Genomic DNA, 16633 nt, shown 5'->3' with positions numbered 1-16633 from the left:
GAGTTTTCTGTGGAACCTTTTCCATTGGCTTCCCTATTACTATGGTGCCTGGTTTTCCTCCTCCTTCTGACCATTTCTTGGTTTCTCTCAATGACACCATCCCTAGATGCCTAGATGTAGCCCCTAGTCACGAACCTGCTCTCCCCTCCACTGTCTCATGATTTTTACTGCCACCCCCATTCCAGCTGAATATTTCCCAGCTGGCTTTCTCTTGGCCTAACATCAGAGTTCCTGTCTCCATACCCACCACTTTAGTGTCTCTTTCAATTCAGTATTTTAAAAACTGAACTTATCCGTCCCACCCTATTCTCAAACCCCCTACCTGGCTCTCCTGCTAATTTCTCCATTTCCACAGCAGCACTCTTTCCAAATTAAAATACTTGATTGAAACAAGGAATGCTTACCTAATTGTGATTTTCAAACTCTCCTTCAGCTCTATAGAAGGGGCACTAACGACACAGATGAAGGAATGGAGTGGGAGTAGAGAAGCTGGGGCTCCTTCTGCTTCCTTGGTCAGACTGGGTGGCCTAGTACTTCCCATACAGCCCTCTCCCTCAGGGGCTTCAGGTCTCCCTCTTCTTCACAAGTAAGAACTCCAGAGCTTTCCATTTGCAAATCTTCCTTCATAATCAGAATGATGTTCCTGACTGCTGCTTTTATCACCCCATGCCTCTGCTCAGCAGCTGTCCGCTCACACAGGGATTTAGTCCTACAAATATCTGTTGACTATGCACTTAACCACTTGTTAGGTATCATATCGGGCCTGAAAGGTTATTATCATCTAAGTTAAAAAGCTATAACTACAGTGCAAAAATATTCCGAATAAAAAGAGAACTAAGGACTTGTTCATATCCTTACACAACATATTACTTAAAAACAGAAGCTAATTGTGAAAAATATATAAAACTTTTTTGATGACTTATCATTAGTAGGGACTAGTTAACAATATTGTATATTTGAAAGTTGCTAAGACAATAGATTGTAAAAGTTCTCTTGACAAGAAAAAAAGGTTATAACTGTGTGGTGATGGATGTTAACTAGAATTATTGTAATAATCATAGATCAAATCGTCATGCTGTACACCTGAAACTAATATGTCAATTATATCTCAATTTTTTTAAAAAGATTTTACCTATTTAAGAGAGTATGAGTGGTGGGGAAAGGCAAAAAGGGAGAAGCAGACTCCCCGCTAAGGAGGGAACCTGACGTGGGGCTTGATCTCAGGATCCAAAGATCACAACCTGAGCCAAAGGCAGATGCTCAACCAACTGAGCCACTCAGGCATCCCTATATCTCAATTTTAAAAAATAATAAAATAGGAAGTGGCAAAATCTAAAGCCTGGGCCATCAGAAAGGAAAAAAAAAAAGCTGTTTTTACATATGCACTTATAGGTGAACCAGGAAAAGTTAAAGTCAAAGAAAGCAAAAATCAGGGATGCCTTCGTAGAGGAAGAATTACACCGGATCGTGAAAAATAAAAGGTTTCTAGTTTGGGAAGATAAGGGCGGGTGGGAAAAACATTTACAACATTTCCCAGTGTGGACACTACAATAACTTTTCTTAGTCCTAAACAAATTATCATTTCTTTTGAGGCATGAAACTCCCTTCTCCCTCTTAGGCCCCCAGTTACTGCCATCACCCTGTCAATCTGTGGAAGATCCACTCCTCAAGACTCAGTCAGAGACTCAACTCTCTTTGTGTTCTTTTCTGATTACTCCAGACCCCCTCTGACCACTCTGTTTCAGACTAACAGTATTTTATTTTAGACTGTTTTATTAGTCTCGAATCCTATTTATTAGTTCCTGTCATATCATTTCCTTCACAAACATTGAGTTTGCATGTTTTCTCTCTCAATGCACTAAAAAAAAAAAAAAAAAGCTCCTTTTAGTGGTGTGTCATACAAATGCATGAATATATATGGTAAATGGTTTATTGTGCAAATGACAATTGAAATTTAAGGAAAGTAAAGATGACTTACGTGTAATTTAAGATACAAATCACCTAAAAAAATAAATAAAATTGTAAAAAAAGATACAAATCACCTAGTATTGCAATGAAACACGTAGGCAGATGGTGGAGCTCACCTAGAATTCTTATAATGAACTTAAAAACACACTTCTCCTTAAGGCAAAAGTTAAGACAGTTCCTTAGTTTTCCTTAATTCTATCTTCACCAGATCACCGTCCCACCAATATCCTTTCTCAGAAAGCAGATGGAGAGGTCATCAAAGAGGTAGACCAACATTGTCCCACAAAGTGTTGAATGAAGAATTCCAAAGTCAGGGGCGGCCTGAGATACAAACTCATGGATGCACCTCCCAATCTGACTGCATAACCAATAGCAGTTTTAAGCTCATCTTTCCTACCTAACAATTACACTCCCTGTGGGGTATAGCAGAATGCAATCCACCTGGATGCTCCTGAAATCTCTTTCTTCCAAACCTTTTTCTCCCATGGGATCCCTGGGTGGCTCTGCGGTTTAGCGCCTGCCTTTGGCCCAGGGCGTGATCCTGGAGACTCAGGATCGAGTCCCTGCATGGAGCCTGCTTCTCTCTCTCTCTCTCTCTCTCTCTCTCTCTCTCTCTCTGCTCATGAATGAATAAATAAATAAAATTAAAAAAAAAAATTTCTCCCGATTCTAGGGTACCATGGGCAGAAAGTGAAGTTGGCGTGGTCTATTATCAAGAACAAACTCCACCCGCTTCAAGGGGACGAGAGCACCCGGAGACACTTATCTAGGCAAAGGACTCCAGCCGGGGGCTGCCCCGAGCAACTTCCAGGTCAGCTCCGACTGCGGGCTGCTCCGGGAGGCCCTCGCCGCTAGGGTCGCGGAGACCAACAGCCCTGAGGTGGGAGTCCTGGGCGTGCAAACACCCGGCAGAGGAAAGTGGCCAGACTGACTTCACGGGGGTTATCACACGCTGGGCCTCAGCAGTACCAACGACCAGACCTCCCTTTTATGTAGTTTCCACCTCCAGGCGTGGGCAGTGGCAGAACAGCCTCGAAGGGGGTAAAGGCACACACAACACGGAGTACATCCCGCGGGCTGTAACCCAGGACTGCGGGACATAAAAGGCAGGGACACCCCGCGTCCTCCCCCCTGGGAGGGGGGGCTCGCGCCCAGCCCGCAGGTGCCCCGGGGCGGCGGCCTCCCCGCGCAGTTCCGGGCTGGGGCCGAGCCAGTCGAACCGCCCGCGACCCGCGAGCGTCCCCGGCGCGCACTTCCTCCGCTCGGGCCGGGCCGGGGCCGGGGGGCCGGGGGGCCGGGGCCCCGCAGAACTTGGGGGCAGCACCCGCGACGCCAGGCGGGAGGGCGGAGGGGGCGCCGCGGGGGTGTGGGCCGGGTCGGGTCCCAGCGCGCGCGACACTTGTCAGCGGGGGGCGGGGGCGGGGGCGGGGGCGGGGAGGCCGGGGACGCCCGCCCCGCGAGAAAACAAAAGCCCAACGCCCGCCGCCGGGCGCCCGGGGGCCGGAGGCCGGCTCGGGAGCTCCGAGTCCCGGCCCGGCCGCAAGCCCGCGGCGCCTCCCCGCCCCGGCGACCGCGCCGACCGCCCCGGCCCAGCGGCCCCGGGGCCCGGAGCCGCACCGCGCGGGGCCCGCCACGCCCGTCCGAAGTGGGCGACAAGTGGGGCAGCGCCTCGCGCGGGGAGCCCAGCGCGCGCCCGGCGGCGAAAGAGAAAGAGAAAGAGCCGGCGCCGGGCGAGGGCGACTCCTAACCGCCGCCGCCCCCCGGCCCGGCCCGGCCCGGCCCGGCCCGGCCTCGCCGCGGGCGACGCGCACGCCCCTCGGTGGGGCGCGGGGCCCCGGGCGGGCCCTGGCGGCGGCGGCGGCGGGGGGGGTGGGGGCGGGCGCCTCCCGCGGCCCCCGGCCACACGGCGCGGCGGCGGCGTCCTCCTTACCCCGAGCGGAGCGGGCCGCCCGCAACGCCGACTCGGCGACAGGCCGGCGGGGCGCGAGCCGGAGCGGCGAGGCTCGGCCGGCCCAGGCTGCGGCGCCGCTGCCCCGCGGTGCCCGGCGGGAGGGGCGCGAGGGTGCGCGCGCGGGGTGGGGGCGCGGGAGCCTCCCCTGCCGGCCCGCGCGCATGCTCCCGCCGCACCTGCCTCGCTCCGGGCTCGGCTCCCCGCTCCGCGCTCCCCGCTCCCCGCTCCGCGCTCCCCGCTCCCCGCTCCCCGGGGGGGCGGGGGGCGGGGGGCGCGGGGCGGCCGCCGGGCTCCCACGTGGGAGGGAGGTGGCCGCGGCTGTCTCCCCTTCGCTCCCCGGGGGGGGGCCCCGAATCCCGCTCCCCACGGGCGCGGCGGGGTCCCGGGCGCTCGTCCCTGCTGCCCCCGCGCGGACGGCTCACCTCGCACCGGCCCGCGGGCGCCCGGCCCCCTCGCTGTGCTGCGGCCCCTTCCGATCCGCGACCTCCCTCCGCTGCCCCCTTCCCGCTCTCCACTTCGCTCCACACCCGGCCGCCGACACCGCTTCAAAATAAAAGAATATTCTTTGCAAGTGTCGAGAACAAATTGTTTCCTGGCCGTGTTCTAGCTGCTGGGGATTGGGTAGGAAACCGGAGCCGAGGAGTTCCTGCCCTCACGGAACTTACAGTCCCACCGCGCGGCTTCAGGCTTTCCCGGAGCCCTGCTGCCGCCGGGTGCAGAGAAACTTACTAATTCGTTCCTTTTGGCGTGCACGCATGCATCCACCCACCCATCCACCCACCCATCCATCCATTCATTTTTGGCTTATATTTAAAAGCTGGCAATCGAAGACCATTTTTTTTGTGTGACTTTTAATGTAATTTTCCTTCGTGGAGGTGCCTAGTATGCAAATAAGAGCTGTTACGTACAAAATAAATATTAGTTTGTTGATTACAGCAAGAAATGCAGTACTTTAACATAATTAACCATAATAATATCCCAAATGATCGTTTGTTGTTGACTATCAAAAAGGCACAACTAAAACTTTTGTTTTTCAGGTCAAGACTGGTCCTTTGGTCACAAACATAATTTAATGTTAACTGAAGAAAGAAATGTAAAACCCTCTGCTAATGCAGTTTTTGCATTAGGAACCATGATCCTAGAAATGTATAAGTATACACACACACACACACACACACACACACACAAACTGGGTTCTATGCTCTAATCAATTAAGAAAAAGATTTGAGGCCGGTTGCCTGGGTGGCTTGGCAGTTGAACATCTGCCTTTGGCTCAGGTCCTGATTCCTGGGTCCTAGGATTGAGTCCTGCATGGGGCTCTCTGCAGGGAGCCTGCTTCTGTCTCTGCCTATGTCTCTGTCTCTCTCTGTATCTCTCATGAATAAATAAGTAAAATCTTTTTTTAAAAAAAAGATGTGGGGCAAAGAGACAAAAGGAGGCAGAAGGCATCAGCAAAGAGAGAACATTTAAAACAGATCTATTGAAGTGGTGCGCTTTTTTCATCCCATTTAACAGGTTTATGCTGAAGACTTCCTGGAGTTGTGATATATTTTTGTGACAACAGGCACACATCAGGATACTACTATCTTGACATACTTGCTCACCTGACTGCATGAAATTACAGTGGAACCCAGTGGTTGGATGAGAATTCCCCCTCCCTGCTACTTACGCGAGCACAGATAACATTTTGGGGAAAGGACAGTGCTTGGATTACTGCAGTATAACCTTAGTCTTGCCTGCCCGGTAGTGTTTATCATTAAAGATGCTAAGTATTAGTGATATAAACATCAAAATGTTCCCAGAACAGGAAGAGTTAAAAGCACTTCTGGTTCTACCCACCCCTTAGAAAAATCAATGTTAATATTATACAAAATTTTAAAAAGCTGGATTGAAATCCAAATAGAGTGAATTTACATCACCTTGTCTTCACGTTTTTGGGGAAACATTATTATAATGTGTTTATTGAATATATTTGGCTTGCTTGGATGAAAAGAGAAACACTGTTTTCATGGGCAAGGTTTAAATAAGGTTTAAAAAAAATGCACCAATGAAGGTGCACAGGCAGAAAACCCCATCCTGGGTTACTTAAATGTAAATCTATGGGTGCGTACTGCTGACAACAACATATGATTACATTCAAAGAAGCTGACATCTGTTTTAAACGATACTGTTATTCAAATTATATGGAAATATAAGCAGTGTAAGCATTGGTACACTTATTACAGAATTTTTGAAAAGCTGTTGTAGTAAATCTCTTTTATTTGAACAGCTGCAGATTAAAATGAAATAGCCACATTGTTGAGTATTGCAATGTTACCAAGGGTCCATTGTGAACAATGGATTTTGGAACACTGATGATTACTAGGCATTTTTTTACTTATAATTCTGTTGAATCTAGCAAACTAAATGGCAAAGTTAATGTTGACCAGAGAGGTAAGGATGGCTTATTGTTAGAAAGGAGTCACTAGGGATCCCTGGGTGGCGCAGTGGTTTAGCGCCTGCCTTTGGCCCAGGGCGTGATCCTGGAGACTTGGGATCAAATCCCACATCGGGCTCCCGGTGCATGGAGCCTGCTTCTCCCTCTGCCTGTGTCTCTGCCTCTCTCTCTCTCTCTCTCTCTCTCTCTCTCTCATAAAAATAAATAAATAAAGGAGTCACTAGTGGCCTGTTAAACACAGAAGAGCCTCTTTAAACATGTCATCAAAACATAACAGTCATGGCAGTTCTATAATGTCTAACTCATGGGTGGAAATGAAACCTCCTCATTTGCTGAGATAATGATTGACTTTATTTAAGGAACACTCCATTTTAAAATTTGGTAAATTTATCCACTTTTTTCTAATAGGGGTCTTTATTTTATTTTTCTATGTTGTATATATGTTATTTTTATATGTATATAGGTTACTTTTTAAGTAGACTTAAATTACATTGCTGTATTATTTGATCAACAGCAGGATTGCCCACTGACACAGAAGTGTTTTTAAAATTCATGATTGTTTCCTAGCATATACTTAGGACCATTTGGGAGTTAAACAGAGTAAATATCTTTATACACTTCAGTATAATTGAAGAGATGTTATCTTAACAGCATTCTATGCTTACTCCACAAATTGTCTATTGCAGCTAAAATCATTTTGTTGGTCACCATTTGTCATCAATAATTATTATCCTCAAGTTTATTTTCATATTAATGCCATTGTTAATAATTTTACTCACGCCACACTATATTTTCTCTGTTACGGTGATATTATCCTAAATAGATTGTCCAATTTTAAACTTTCTTTTTTTTTTTTTTTTTTTCAATTTTAAACTTTCTTAAGGAGTTGAGACATAAATAATTGCATAGAGTTCTGTTTGAGTATAAATACTAGTTCAGACAAAAGTGTAAATAATATTGAAAAATTAAAGCTAACTTTAAATGCTACCAAAAAGCTTCATAAATAAGATAATATGCACATTATACAATTTTGAATTAATGACTTAAAATTTATATAGAAATCTATTTTCACACTTGTATTTTTGGGGAGGAGAATCAAGCTATCATAAAATAGCATAAAAACACCATTTCTGGATATACTCCCTTGAACTTTTAAAAATCCAACTTATATACAATATTTTAGGTATTTAAAGTCTGTAGAGGGATCCCTGGGTGGCGCAGCGGTTTGGCGCCTGCCTTTGGCCCAGGGCGCGATCCTGGAGACCCGGGATCGAATCCCACGTCAGGCTCCCGGTGCATGGAGCCTGCTTCTCCCTCTGCCTGTATCTCTGCCTCTCTCTCTCTCTCTGTGACTATCATAAATAAATTAAAAAAAAAAATTAAAAAAAAAAAAAATAAAGTCTGTAGAAACTGAACGAGATAAGGATCCTTACATCAATAGGCAAACTTCAATTTCCACTACAACCAAACTGAATGGACTAACAGGATTCAGAGAAAGGCATGTAAACTGCAGAAGGTAAGCAAGCAATCCCTTTAATCTCATTTTCAAAGATATTGATGACACAACCATACCATCTCCAAGGTGAGAGCTCTAGAAAAAGAAAAATGGAAAATTCAGAGTAGGCAATTCGTACTTTCTTGAAAAGATATATGCCCCAAATAACTGTAGCTAGACATGCATTCTCTAAGAAATAACCGGTGGTATAATATATAGAACATATGCCAGGTGTCAGGAAAGACGGTTGTTATTCCTACCTCTGACATTGATCCATCACGGAAGAAGCCAGCTAGCTACAGAGGCTATGTCTCATGGCATGTAGCGCTTACTTTCAAAATCACCAAGTTTAGGGTCTAGGTCTAGTTCTTAGTATTGTAGGTCTGGAAGCCTGAGTCCGTTAATGCTCTCAGAAGTAGTCAGGCTAAGGCAACCAGCTAAAAACAAGAATACCAACTAAAGTGAGGTATAAACGCCAAAAAGATTTATGTTTTGGGGTTAGCACATTCCTTTCACTATAGTCTACAAAAGAAGGCAAATTATTTTAAAATATTTCCCAGTGGCCATGAAATCAGAACAAGTATAGCTATCTCCTCTTGGTGCGTAGTGTCAACACATGACAACTGTCTGATAAAACCATTCTCATAAAAGGAGGTCTTCAGCCAAGATGCCCAAAGGCTATGTCAGCTGGATACAGTGCTACTCACTGAGGTCTAGTTTCCTTTTGCATTTCTTGGGATATCCTTAGGACATTCCCTGGTCACTTTGACTGGATTTGGATGCTTTAAAAAACCCCATCAGCAAATATTTACAAACCATCTTCTGTGAGGGCTGCTGCTGCAGAATAATATGTTCATTTATTCTTTTCTTTTCAGCCTTCTCAAAGGATGACTTTTTCTTAACTTTCTCTTGACCCAATCTCAAAAGTACCTATATGATCCCTTCCATACTGTCTAAATAAAAATGTATTTGAATTATTTCCATCTTAGATTTAATTTCCCTATTTTATGAAACCTTTAACCAAAATTAAAAGGTCAGGCTTTTTGTTTATTTTTTTAAAACAACTTTATTTATTTTTATTTATTTATGATAGGCACACAGTGAGAGAGAGAGGCAGAGACATAGGCAGAGGGAGAAGCAGGCTCCATGCACTGGGAGCCCGACGTGGGACTCGATTCCGGGTCTCCAGGATCGCACCCTGGGCCAAAGGCAGACGCTAAACCACTGCGCCACCCAGAGATCCCCAGGCTTTTTGTTTAATACATTATCTTAATATCTAATATTCCATTAAAAATATACAGCCTACTTTTTCTGGACTGATTATGCATGTGTTCTTTTTCATTATAATATCTCCAATACAAATTCTTACAAAATTCATTTCCAACCTAAAACTACTAAAGTGACATTTGCTTGAAAAAGTAAAAAGGCTTTATTCATCCTCAAAGGAAAAGAAGTTGCATGTTTCTCTCGGCTTTTAGTTACCAAGTAAATACCTTGAGCCTAAATACCATTTATTTGTTTCTGGATTGAAGACAGTTGATTACTGTATATTACTGAGCTATTAATATTACCCAGAAAATAGGATTATCTATCTATATCCCTGAATGGAACAAAGTTCACCAACTTTATCTAGTTGAGCCAATAACATAAAATATAAGAATAAGAAAGTTGTTCCTAAGTAATTTTAAGTGTTTTATTTTAATGCTAAACCTCTCAGCTATTTATGACACCCTTGAAAAAAACCCTCATTGACCTTCAGATACTTCCCTACTCCATCTAAACAAGAAAAAAAAAACATATTTTTGTGAGTGTGGTGGATTAATTAAATTAATGCCTTCAATCACAGATGGCCCATGACTTTGGTTTGACACAGGATTTTTCAACTTTACAATGGTGCAAAAGCGATACTCATCTGGTAGAAACCATACTTAAAATTTGGAATTTTGATCTTTCCCCAGGCTGGTGATTTACTGAAAGATCCTCTCTTGTGATTCTGGGCAGCAGCTGCAGCCCCCAGACGGCCATGCCATCATAATGGTAAACAACCAATATGCTGACAACCACTCTGTATCCATACAACCATTGTTTTTCATTTTTAGTACAGTATTCAATAAATATGAGATAGTCGATATTTGATTATAAAGTAGGCATTGTGTTTGATGATTCTACTCAACTGTAGACTCATGTAAATGTTCTAAACACGAGTAAGGTAGTCTAGGCTGAGCTATGATGTTTGGTAGGTTAGGTATATTCAGTGCACTTTCTACTTACAATATTTTCAACTTACAATGGGTTTATCAGAATGTAACTCCATCACAAGTCCAGGAAGATCTGTCGTGGCCTGCCTTTATCCATACCCCTTACAATGTAACTTTGTATTTGTTTCCATTGTGAGGTGGAAGCAATTTCCCATTGCTTCAATCAGGAAGGCCTTGTGACTTACTTTGGCCAATAGGAGATGATGAAGTGACAGTGTACCAGTTCCAAGCTCAGACCTCAAAGGCTCTGGGTGCTCTTATTTCTGTCTTGCTGTGTTTGTGATCACCCTGAGAATTAAGTGCTTCTGCTGGGGAATGACACAGAGCCCCATTGTTCCATTTGAGGCCCTAGATGTGTGAAAGGGCATATAAGGCTCAGCCAACCCACCAGCTGACCACAAAAGCATAAATGAGTGATCCCAGCAAGACCAGCTGAACCAAGATCAGCAGAACCATCCAGCCAACCTACACATTCATGAGAAATGATAAATAAATCTCCAAATGTTGGGCTGCTTCTTTATGCAACAATAGCTATGTGATACAAAGGATTTATTTACTATAGTACTAATGTAATTTTTTCTTGTGGGGCAAATTCAGCAACTACCTAAGTGTTCTGCTCCCCTAAAAGCTTGAGTGTTGTGTTAAGTTCAACATTGCTGATTTCAGGGACAAAGTCATAGTCACAAATGCAGCTATTTATGTTTTGCACAAATGTGGGTCAGTGTATAGAATCCTCACTCTCCAATAAAGTTCTTCCTTATTCAGCCATTCTGCCCTCCTTATTAATTCTCCCCCCTCAGTTTACACAGAAGCTCAAGTGTTTCCTCATGAGGGATAGCAAAAGAAGCCTTCCTTTGACTTTGTTTCCCTCATAGACAGTGCTATCTCCCTCTCCCCTTAGTTACCAAAGTCCTATAAAAATCTATGTATAGCTTATACTTTACTCCTTAAAGCCTGATGTCTGCTCCAGAAATGAAACAGTTCTCTTACAGGTCATAAATGGCCCTATAATTGTTCCAATTCATTTCATCATCTGGTTATTTACCTGCTGGACTCCTCTGTACTTCTGAGGACACTGAGTCTACTCACCTCCTTTGGCCTTGGTCAGGGACAAAACCTCTTGGAAGTCACTTAGAAAAAAAGGCAACTAGGGCAGCCCGGTGGATCAGTGGTTTGGCGCCGCCTTCAGCCCAGGGCCTGATCCTGGAGACCCGGGATTGAGTCCCGCGTCAGGCTCCCTGCATGGAGCCTGCTTCTCCCTCTGCCTGTGTCTCTGCCTCTCTCTCTCTCTCTCTCTCTCTTTCTCTCTCTCTCTCTCTCTGTGTGTGTCTGTCTGTCTCTCATGAATAAATAAAATCTTGAAAAGAAAAGAAAAGAAAAGAAAAAGAAAAAAGCCAACTTTACCAGGTAGAATCAGAGGTATTTCCAGAATCAAAGTTTGGAAGCACAGCCTGATCTCTCCGGGCACTGGGACTTACCACTCCAGGTCTTCTCGTCTCTCAAGTCTTTTCTGCTCTTTGAGTGTGAAGTGCCTTTCTCTGTCTCAGCAGGTACCCATGGCCAAACCCAGCCACCCCAAGCCCAACTTCACATCACTTCCAGTTCAGCACCTCACAGATTGATCTGCTTTGCTGAATTCTAGTTCCTCATTCCTGGGAGAGAAAGACAAATTGGCCCAGCTTGACTCACATGTCTACTTTTTACCTCTAAGTGGGCAGATTACATATTCAAAATGTTATAGATGCACATACCTGACATAAGCGTTGTACAGGTTGGGCAGATGCCCCAAATGCTGTCCCTCTCAGAAACTTCAAAAACCCTTCATGGCTATCCTTGGCCTACAGTTCCAAGTCCAGACGTTACCCTAACTGCTTCAAGGCCACCATATTTAATCCACACAGCACGCCCATCTCCATCTCCCACTCCATTGCTGACAACAAGATACTCTCTGTTCTCAGAATGGCTGCAAGTTTTGTCAATTTGCCCACAAAACCTTATGCAGGAGTACTCTTCTATCAAGGCTCTTCTGAATATTAAAATACAATGTACCTTTAAGGATTCAACACTTCATGAAATCTCGCCCATGAAGCATTTATCAATTGTATTGCTTTACTTTTTTCTTACTCCTACATACCCATAGCATTTTGTTTACACATCTTATTGCATTTATATTACTTTAGTTTTAATCATAATTACTTATTAGTTTATAGATAACCCTAATAACTATGGTTTCCTGAAGAAGAGGAGCCATCTCTTTTAAGTTAGTGTTTACATTTAATTATCTGTAGGATTTTACTTTTAATTTTCTTTTTGATAAATGTTTTTTTCAGAAATTGCAGGAGGTAATGCAATTAACACCCAGGCATCCACCAGTCAGAAGGAATATCAGTTCACACTTTATACCTGATGTGTTTAAAGAAGTGAGATATAGTATATAAAGTTGAATTCCTCTATCATCCCTTCCTTCACCTCTTGCTGCCTGCTTTTGCAGAAGCAACAACTATTATGATGAATTTGGTGCATATCCCTTTACGATAAGCTATTATCCTTATGATTTTTGAGTTTTGTGTCTTTTAAAGAAATCCTTCCTTACTCTGAGTTATAAAAGATGATTTTTTTCTTAAATATTTTTTAATCATACTGTATTAGTTAGGGCCTCAAGTACTTATTGAACCTGTAGGGGACAGGGCAGCCTTATTTTGCTCCTGACTCTAATGGGGATGCTTCTAAAGTTACTGTGCTTACTGGAGGCTCTTGTAGAGATCCTTTTTCAGTTTAAAGAAGTTCCATTATCTCTTGTTACTAAGTGTTTTTTGTTTGTTTGTTTGTATTTGTTTACATGAACAAGTTTGGATATTATCAGATGCTCATTCAATTTCTTTTTTCCTTTTTTTTTTTTTTTTACATTTTTTAATTTAAATTCAATTCGCCAACATATAGTATAACACCCAGTGCTCATCCCATCAAGTGCCTTCCTTAGTGCCTGTCACCCAGTTACCCCATCCACCCACCAACCTCCCCTTCCGCAACCCTTTGTTTGTTTCCCAAAGTTAGGAGTCTCTCATGGTTTGTCTCCCTCTCTAATTTTTCCACTTAGTTCCCCTCCTTTCCCTTATAATCCCTTTCACTATTTCTTATATTCCACGTATGAGTGAAATCATATGACGATTGTCCTTCTCCAATTTACTAATTTCACTCAGCATAATACCCTCCAGTTCTATCAACATCAAAGCAAATGGTGGGTATTCATCTCTTCTGATGGCTGAGTAGTATTCTAATATATATATATATATATATATATATATATATATATATATATATACATAACATCTTCTTTATCCATTCATCTGCCAAAGAACATCATGGATGGTCACTGTTTTTCCTTTTCATAATGACTTCTTTCATATATTTTATTCCTTTATTTCTGGATGGGATCTTAGCCATACTTACTTTAAAATTATTTTGATGTGGGGATCCCTGGGTGGCTCAGTGGTTTAGCGCCTGCCTTTGGTGATCCTGGAGACTCAGGATCAAGTTCCGCGTTAGGTTCCTGGCATGGAGCCTGCTTCTTCCTCTCTCTCTCTCTCTCTCTCTCTCTCTCTCTCTCTCTCTCTCTCTCTCTCTATGTCTATCATGACTAAATAAATAAATCATTTTTAAAAATTATTTTGATGTTGTATTCCCATCTGTACTTTATTGCTGGTAAATTCATCTTCCAATGTTAGTTTGTTGACTGTTTTCCTCAGTGTCAATTATCCTCGGAGTCTTTGAGATGTCTTCTGATCTGTTCTCTCCTCTTCCTCTCTCCACTGCCCTCTGTTTTTTGCCTCCACCTGGTCCTCACCTTCTTGTCCAAATTCGGGTCTTGTCCAGCAGTGCTGGACTTCCATTCTACAGTGATATCAAAGGTCAAGACAGTAAGAAACTTGGCCTAGGTCCTAAACCTTCCCCTTTCTGGCTGCACTGCAAGAAGGCTGCAGAAGTATCTACTTTCTGGCTCCTTTGGGGCCAAGTGAGAGCATGCCACCCCAAATTTTAGATACTGAGTCTGGCTCCAGTCCTCCATCATGCATGAAATGCTTTTGTGGCAGGAATGGACCTGCATTCATCTCTGATGGACTAGCCTCTGCAGTCCACTGTGTTTCTGTGTTTGTATATTTCTAGACCATGGCAATTACTGCCTTATTGTTTTTTTTAAAGATTTTATTTATTTATTCATGAGAGACAGAGAGAGAGGCAGAGACATAGGCAGAGGGAGAAGCAGGCTCCCTGCAGGGAGCCCAATGCAGGACTTGATCCCAGGACCCCGGGAACGTGACCTGAGCCAAAGGCAGAAGCTCAACCACTGAGCCACCCAGGCACCCAATGCTTTGTCATTTTAATTTGTTTTAGTGACCTTGTTTGGGTCAGGATGAGAAAGTATCTCAAAGAGGAACTCAGTAACTTCTTCCAGTTTCCTTTTTTTTTTTTTTTCAAGTCTCCATTTCTAATTTGACTTCATAACCCTTTCAGGACTTTGCACAGTTCTTTGCACATGTTATACGCTCAAAAAGTAGTTTCTGGAACTGAAACCACTGTATCCCATTCCAGGGCAAGCCTAGTGAATGCTCATCAGAAATGTACTGTGGAGGAAATTCATTCATTAATACGGGCTTGACCTGGATGAACTTTATTAAGCCTATCTGTGTTGGAGATTCCAGGATTTCATGCCTGTTTTACATGAATAGAGTGGCTTTCAAGGTAGGCACATTCAAGCAATTGCCAGAAGAGATGATTACCAACTGCTCATTACATACCTGAGGATGACAAGGATGATATGAGAGGTGCTGCATCTACAATTTCATCCCAAGAGAACTATGCAATATTTCGTATGTGTTTTCAATATTATCTTCAGATTTATCTTTTTCTGCCTACCCTCACTAATCAACTCGACCTTGAGAACATCCTGTCTTAAATAACCAGATTCCTGATAGCAAAATATTCAGTTGCGTTTATTTGTAGATCAACAAAGAAAGATTTGATGAAGCAAAAGTTAATACCATCTATTATTTTTCTCCAAATATAAGTCTAATGCTTAGAAAATGATTTATTAAACTGTATACAAACCCTTTTCTAATAATAGGTATGAACATCATTTACCTTGGAAAAGATTTACTGATCTCATTTTCTTTTTGAAATAAAAAAAGTTTAAATGTGTGTGTCAACTACATTTCAATTAACAAAAAGTTTAAAAATAAATACATACATAAATACATAAATAAAGTTTAAAAGCAAAAACAATCTATAAGCAAAGCAAATATGAGCTCTTTTCCCACCTTTGATGACTTTAATGCTATTACTCAAATTCTCCTGCTCAGGGTGTACTCTTGAGTCTCACTTCACCAATGGGGCTTTGCTTCCTCCCCAAGAGTGGGCAACCATGTGCTGAAGATACACAAACCCATGGGCATCTTCTTGGAACATCGATCTTTCTCTAAGTTTGGCAAGAGGTAGAATCCTATTATTTAGCTGATGAATTAAAACATTATTTTTATATTAAAATAACATGAATATATCATGGAGTAGAGGTTAAAGTGCCTGGATTTTTAAGATAAAATAAAAGACTTTAAAAATAGTTTTATTCTTCTAGAAAAAAATTCATATCTTCTCTAACCCAGAGAGCTAATTTTATTTTTCTAATTTATCTTTCTGTTAGAATTTTCCCTCCTCCATAAGGTCATTCATGCATTCATTCGTAATAAAAATATTTTTGACAGGGGGACTAAGCTACAGTGTTTGGAGGTTATTTGTTCCTTTGACCCATACAGATCCAGGTAGAAGATTAACCTTAGGTATGGCACAGAATGAAGTATAGAATTGTGCATGAAATAAAGGGTTGTAGCTCATTGTGACATGATTTTTATAAACTAGTCAATATCACATGAATAGATTTAACATCTTGTGCAACAGCTATATCCTTTACAAAATAAGAAACTAATCAACAACCATTACCAAGGTAAAAATTTAGCATGATTCAAACTGAACCATATCTATTGAGAAGAATGTTCTTCCCCAGTATATCATGCGGTTCCCTGCCTATAGGATGAACACTATCAAAAGGAGAAGGAAGAGTACTTTCTAATTATACCACAGCATCACAGGTATGCCTGTTTATACATAAAATCATTAATGCTTATGATAGACTACCTGAGGTCTTGTTTCATTAATGAATACAAGTCACCTAGGCAACTTTAAAGGAAAGAATAATAATCCAATAAACACAACTTAATATACTTATTCCCTTTAAAAGTCTCTTCTTTTTTTTTAAGATTTTATTTATTTATTCATAGAGACATAGAGAGAGAGAGAGAGAGGCAGAGACACAGGCAGAGGGAGAAGCAGGCCCCATGCAGGGAACCCAATGTGGGACTCGATCCCAGGTCCCTAGGATCACACCCCGGGCTGCAGGCGGCACTAAACCACTGCGCCACCAGGGTTGCCCTAAAACTCTCTTCTTATTTTTGCCAGTTATTGTTGCTTTTTCT

At 42.8% G+C, this 16633-nt stretch overlaps 1 protein-coding gene across 3 annotated transcripts in view; it reads right to left on the bottom strand.

Annotated features, from left to right (window-relative positions):
- L3MBTL4 (L3MBTL histone methyl-lysine binding protein 4) overlaps positions 1–4438 on the bottom strand; it is a 459873-nt gene extending 455435 nt beyond the window's left edge. For 2 of the 3 annotated variants that reach the window (XM_041724314.1, XM_041724342.1), the window contains exon 1: positions 3899–4128. The gene's annotated coding sequence lies outside the window, so the exon portion shown is untranslated. Of the gene's footprint in view, positions 1–3898; positions 4129–4341 lie in introns of those variants that run through there. The other variant, XM_041724323.1, reaches the window with a different exon arrangement.
- Positions 4439–16633: the final 12195 nt, after the last annotated feature.

The sequence above is a fragment of the Vulpes lagopus genome, chromosome 1, assembly GCF_018345385.1.
Source record: "Vulpes lagopus strain Blue_001 chromosome 1, ASM1834538v1, whole genome shotgun sequence".
NCBI classification, from domain to species: Eukaryota; Metazoa; Chordata; class Mammalia; order Carnivora; family Canidae; genus Vulpes; species Vulpes lagopus.
This window is presented reverse-complemented; position numbering and strand designations above follow the sequence as displayed.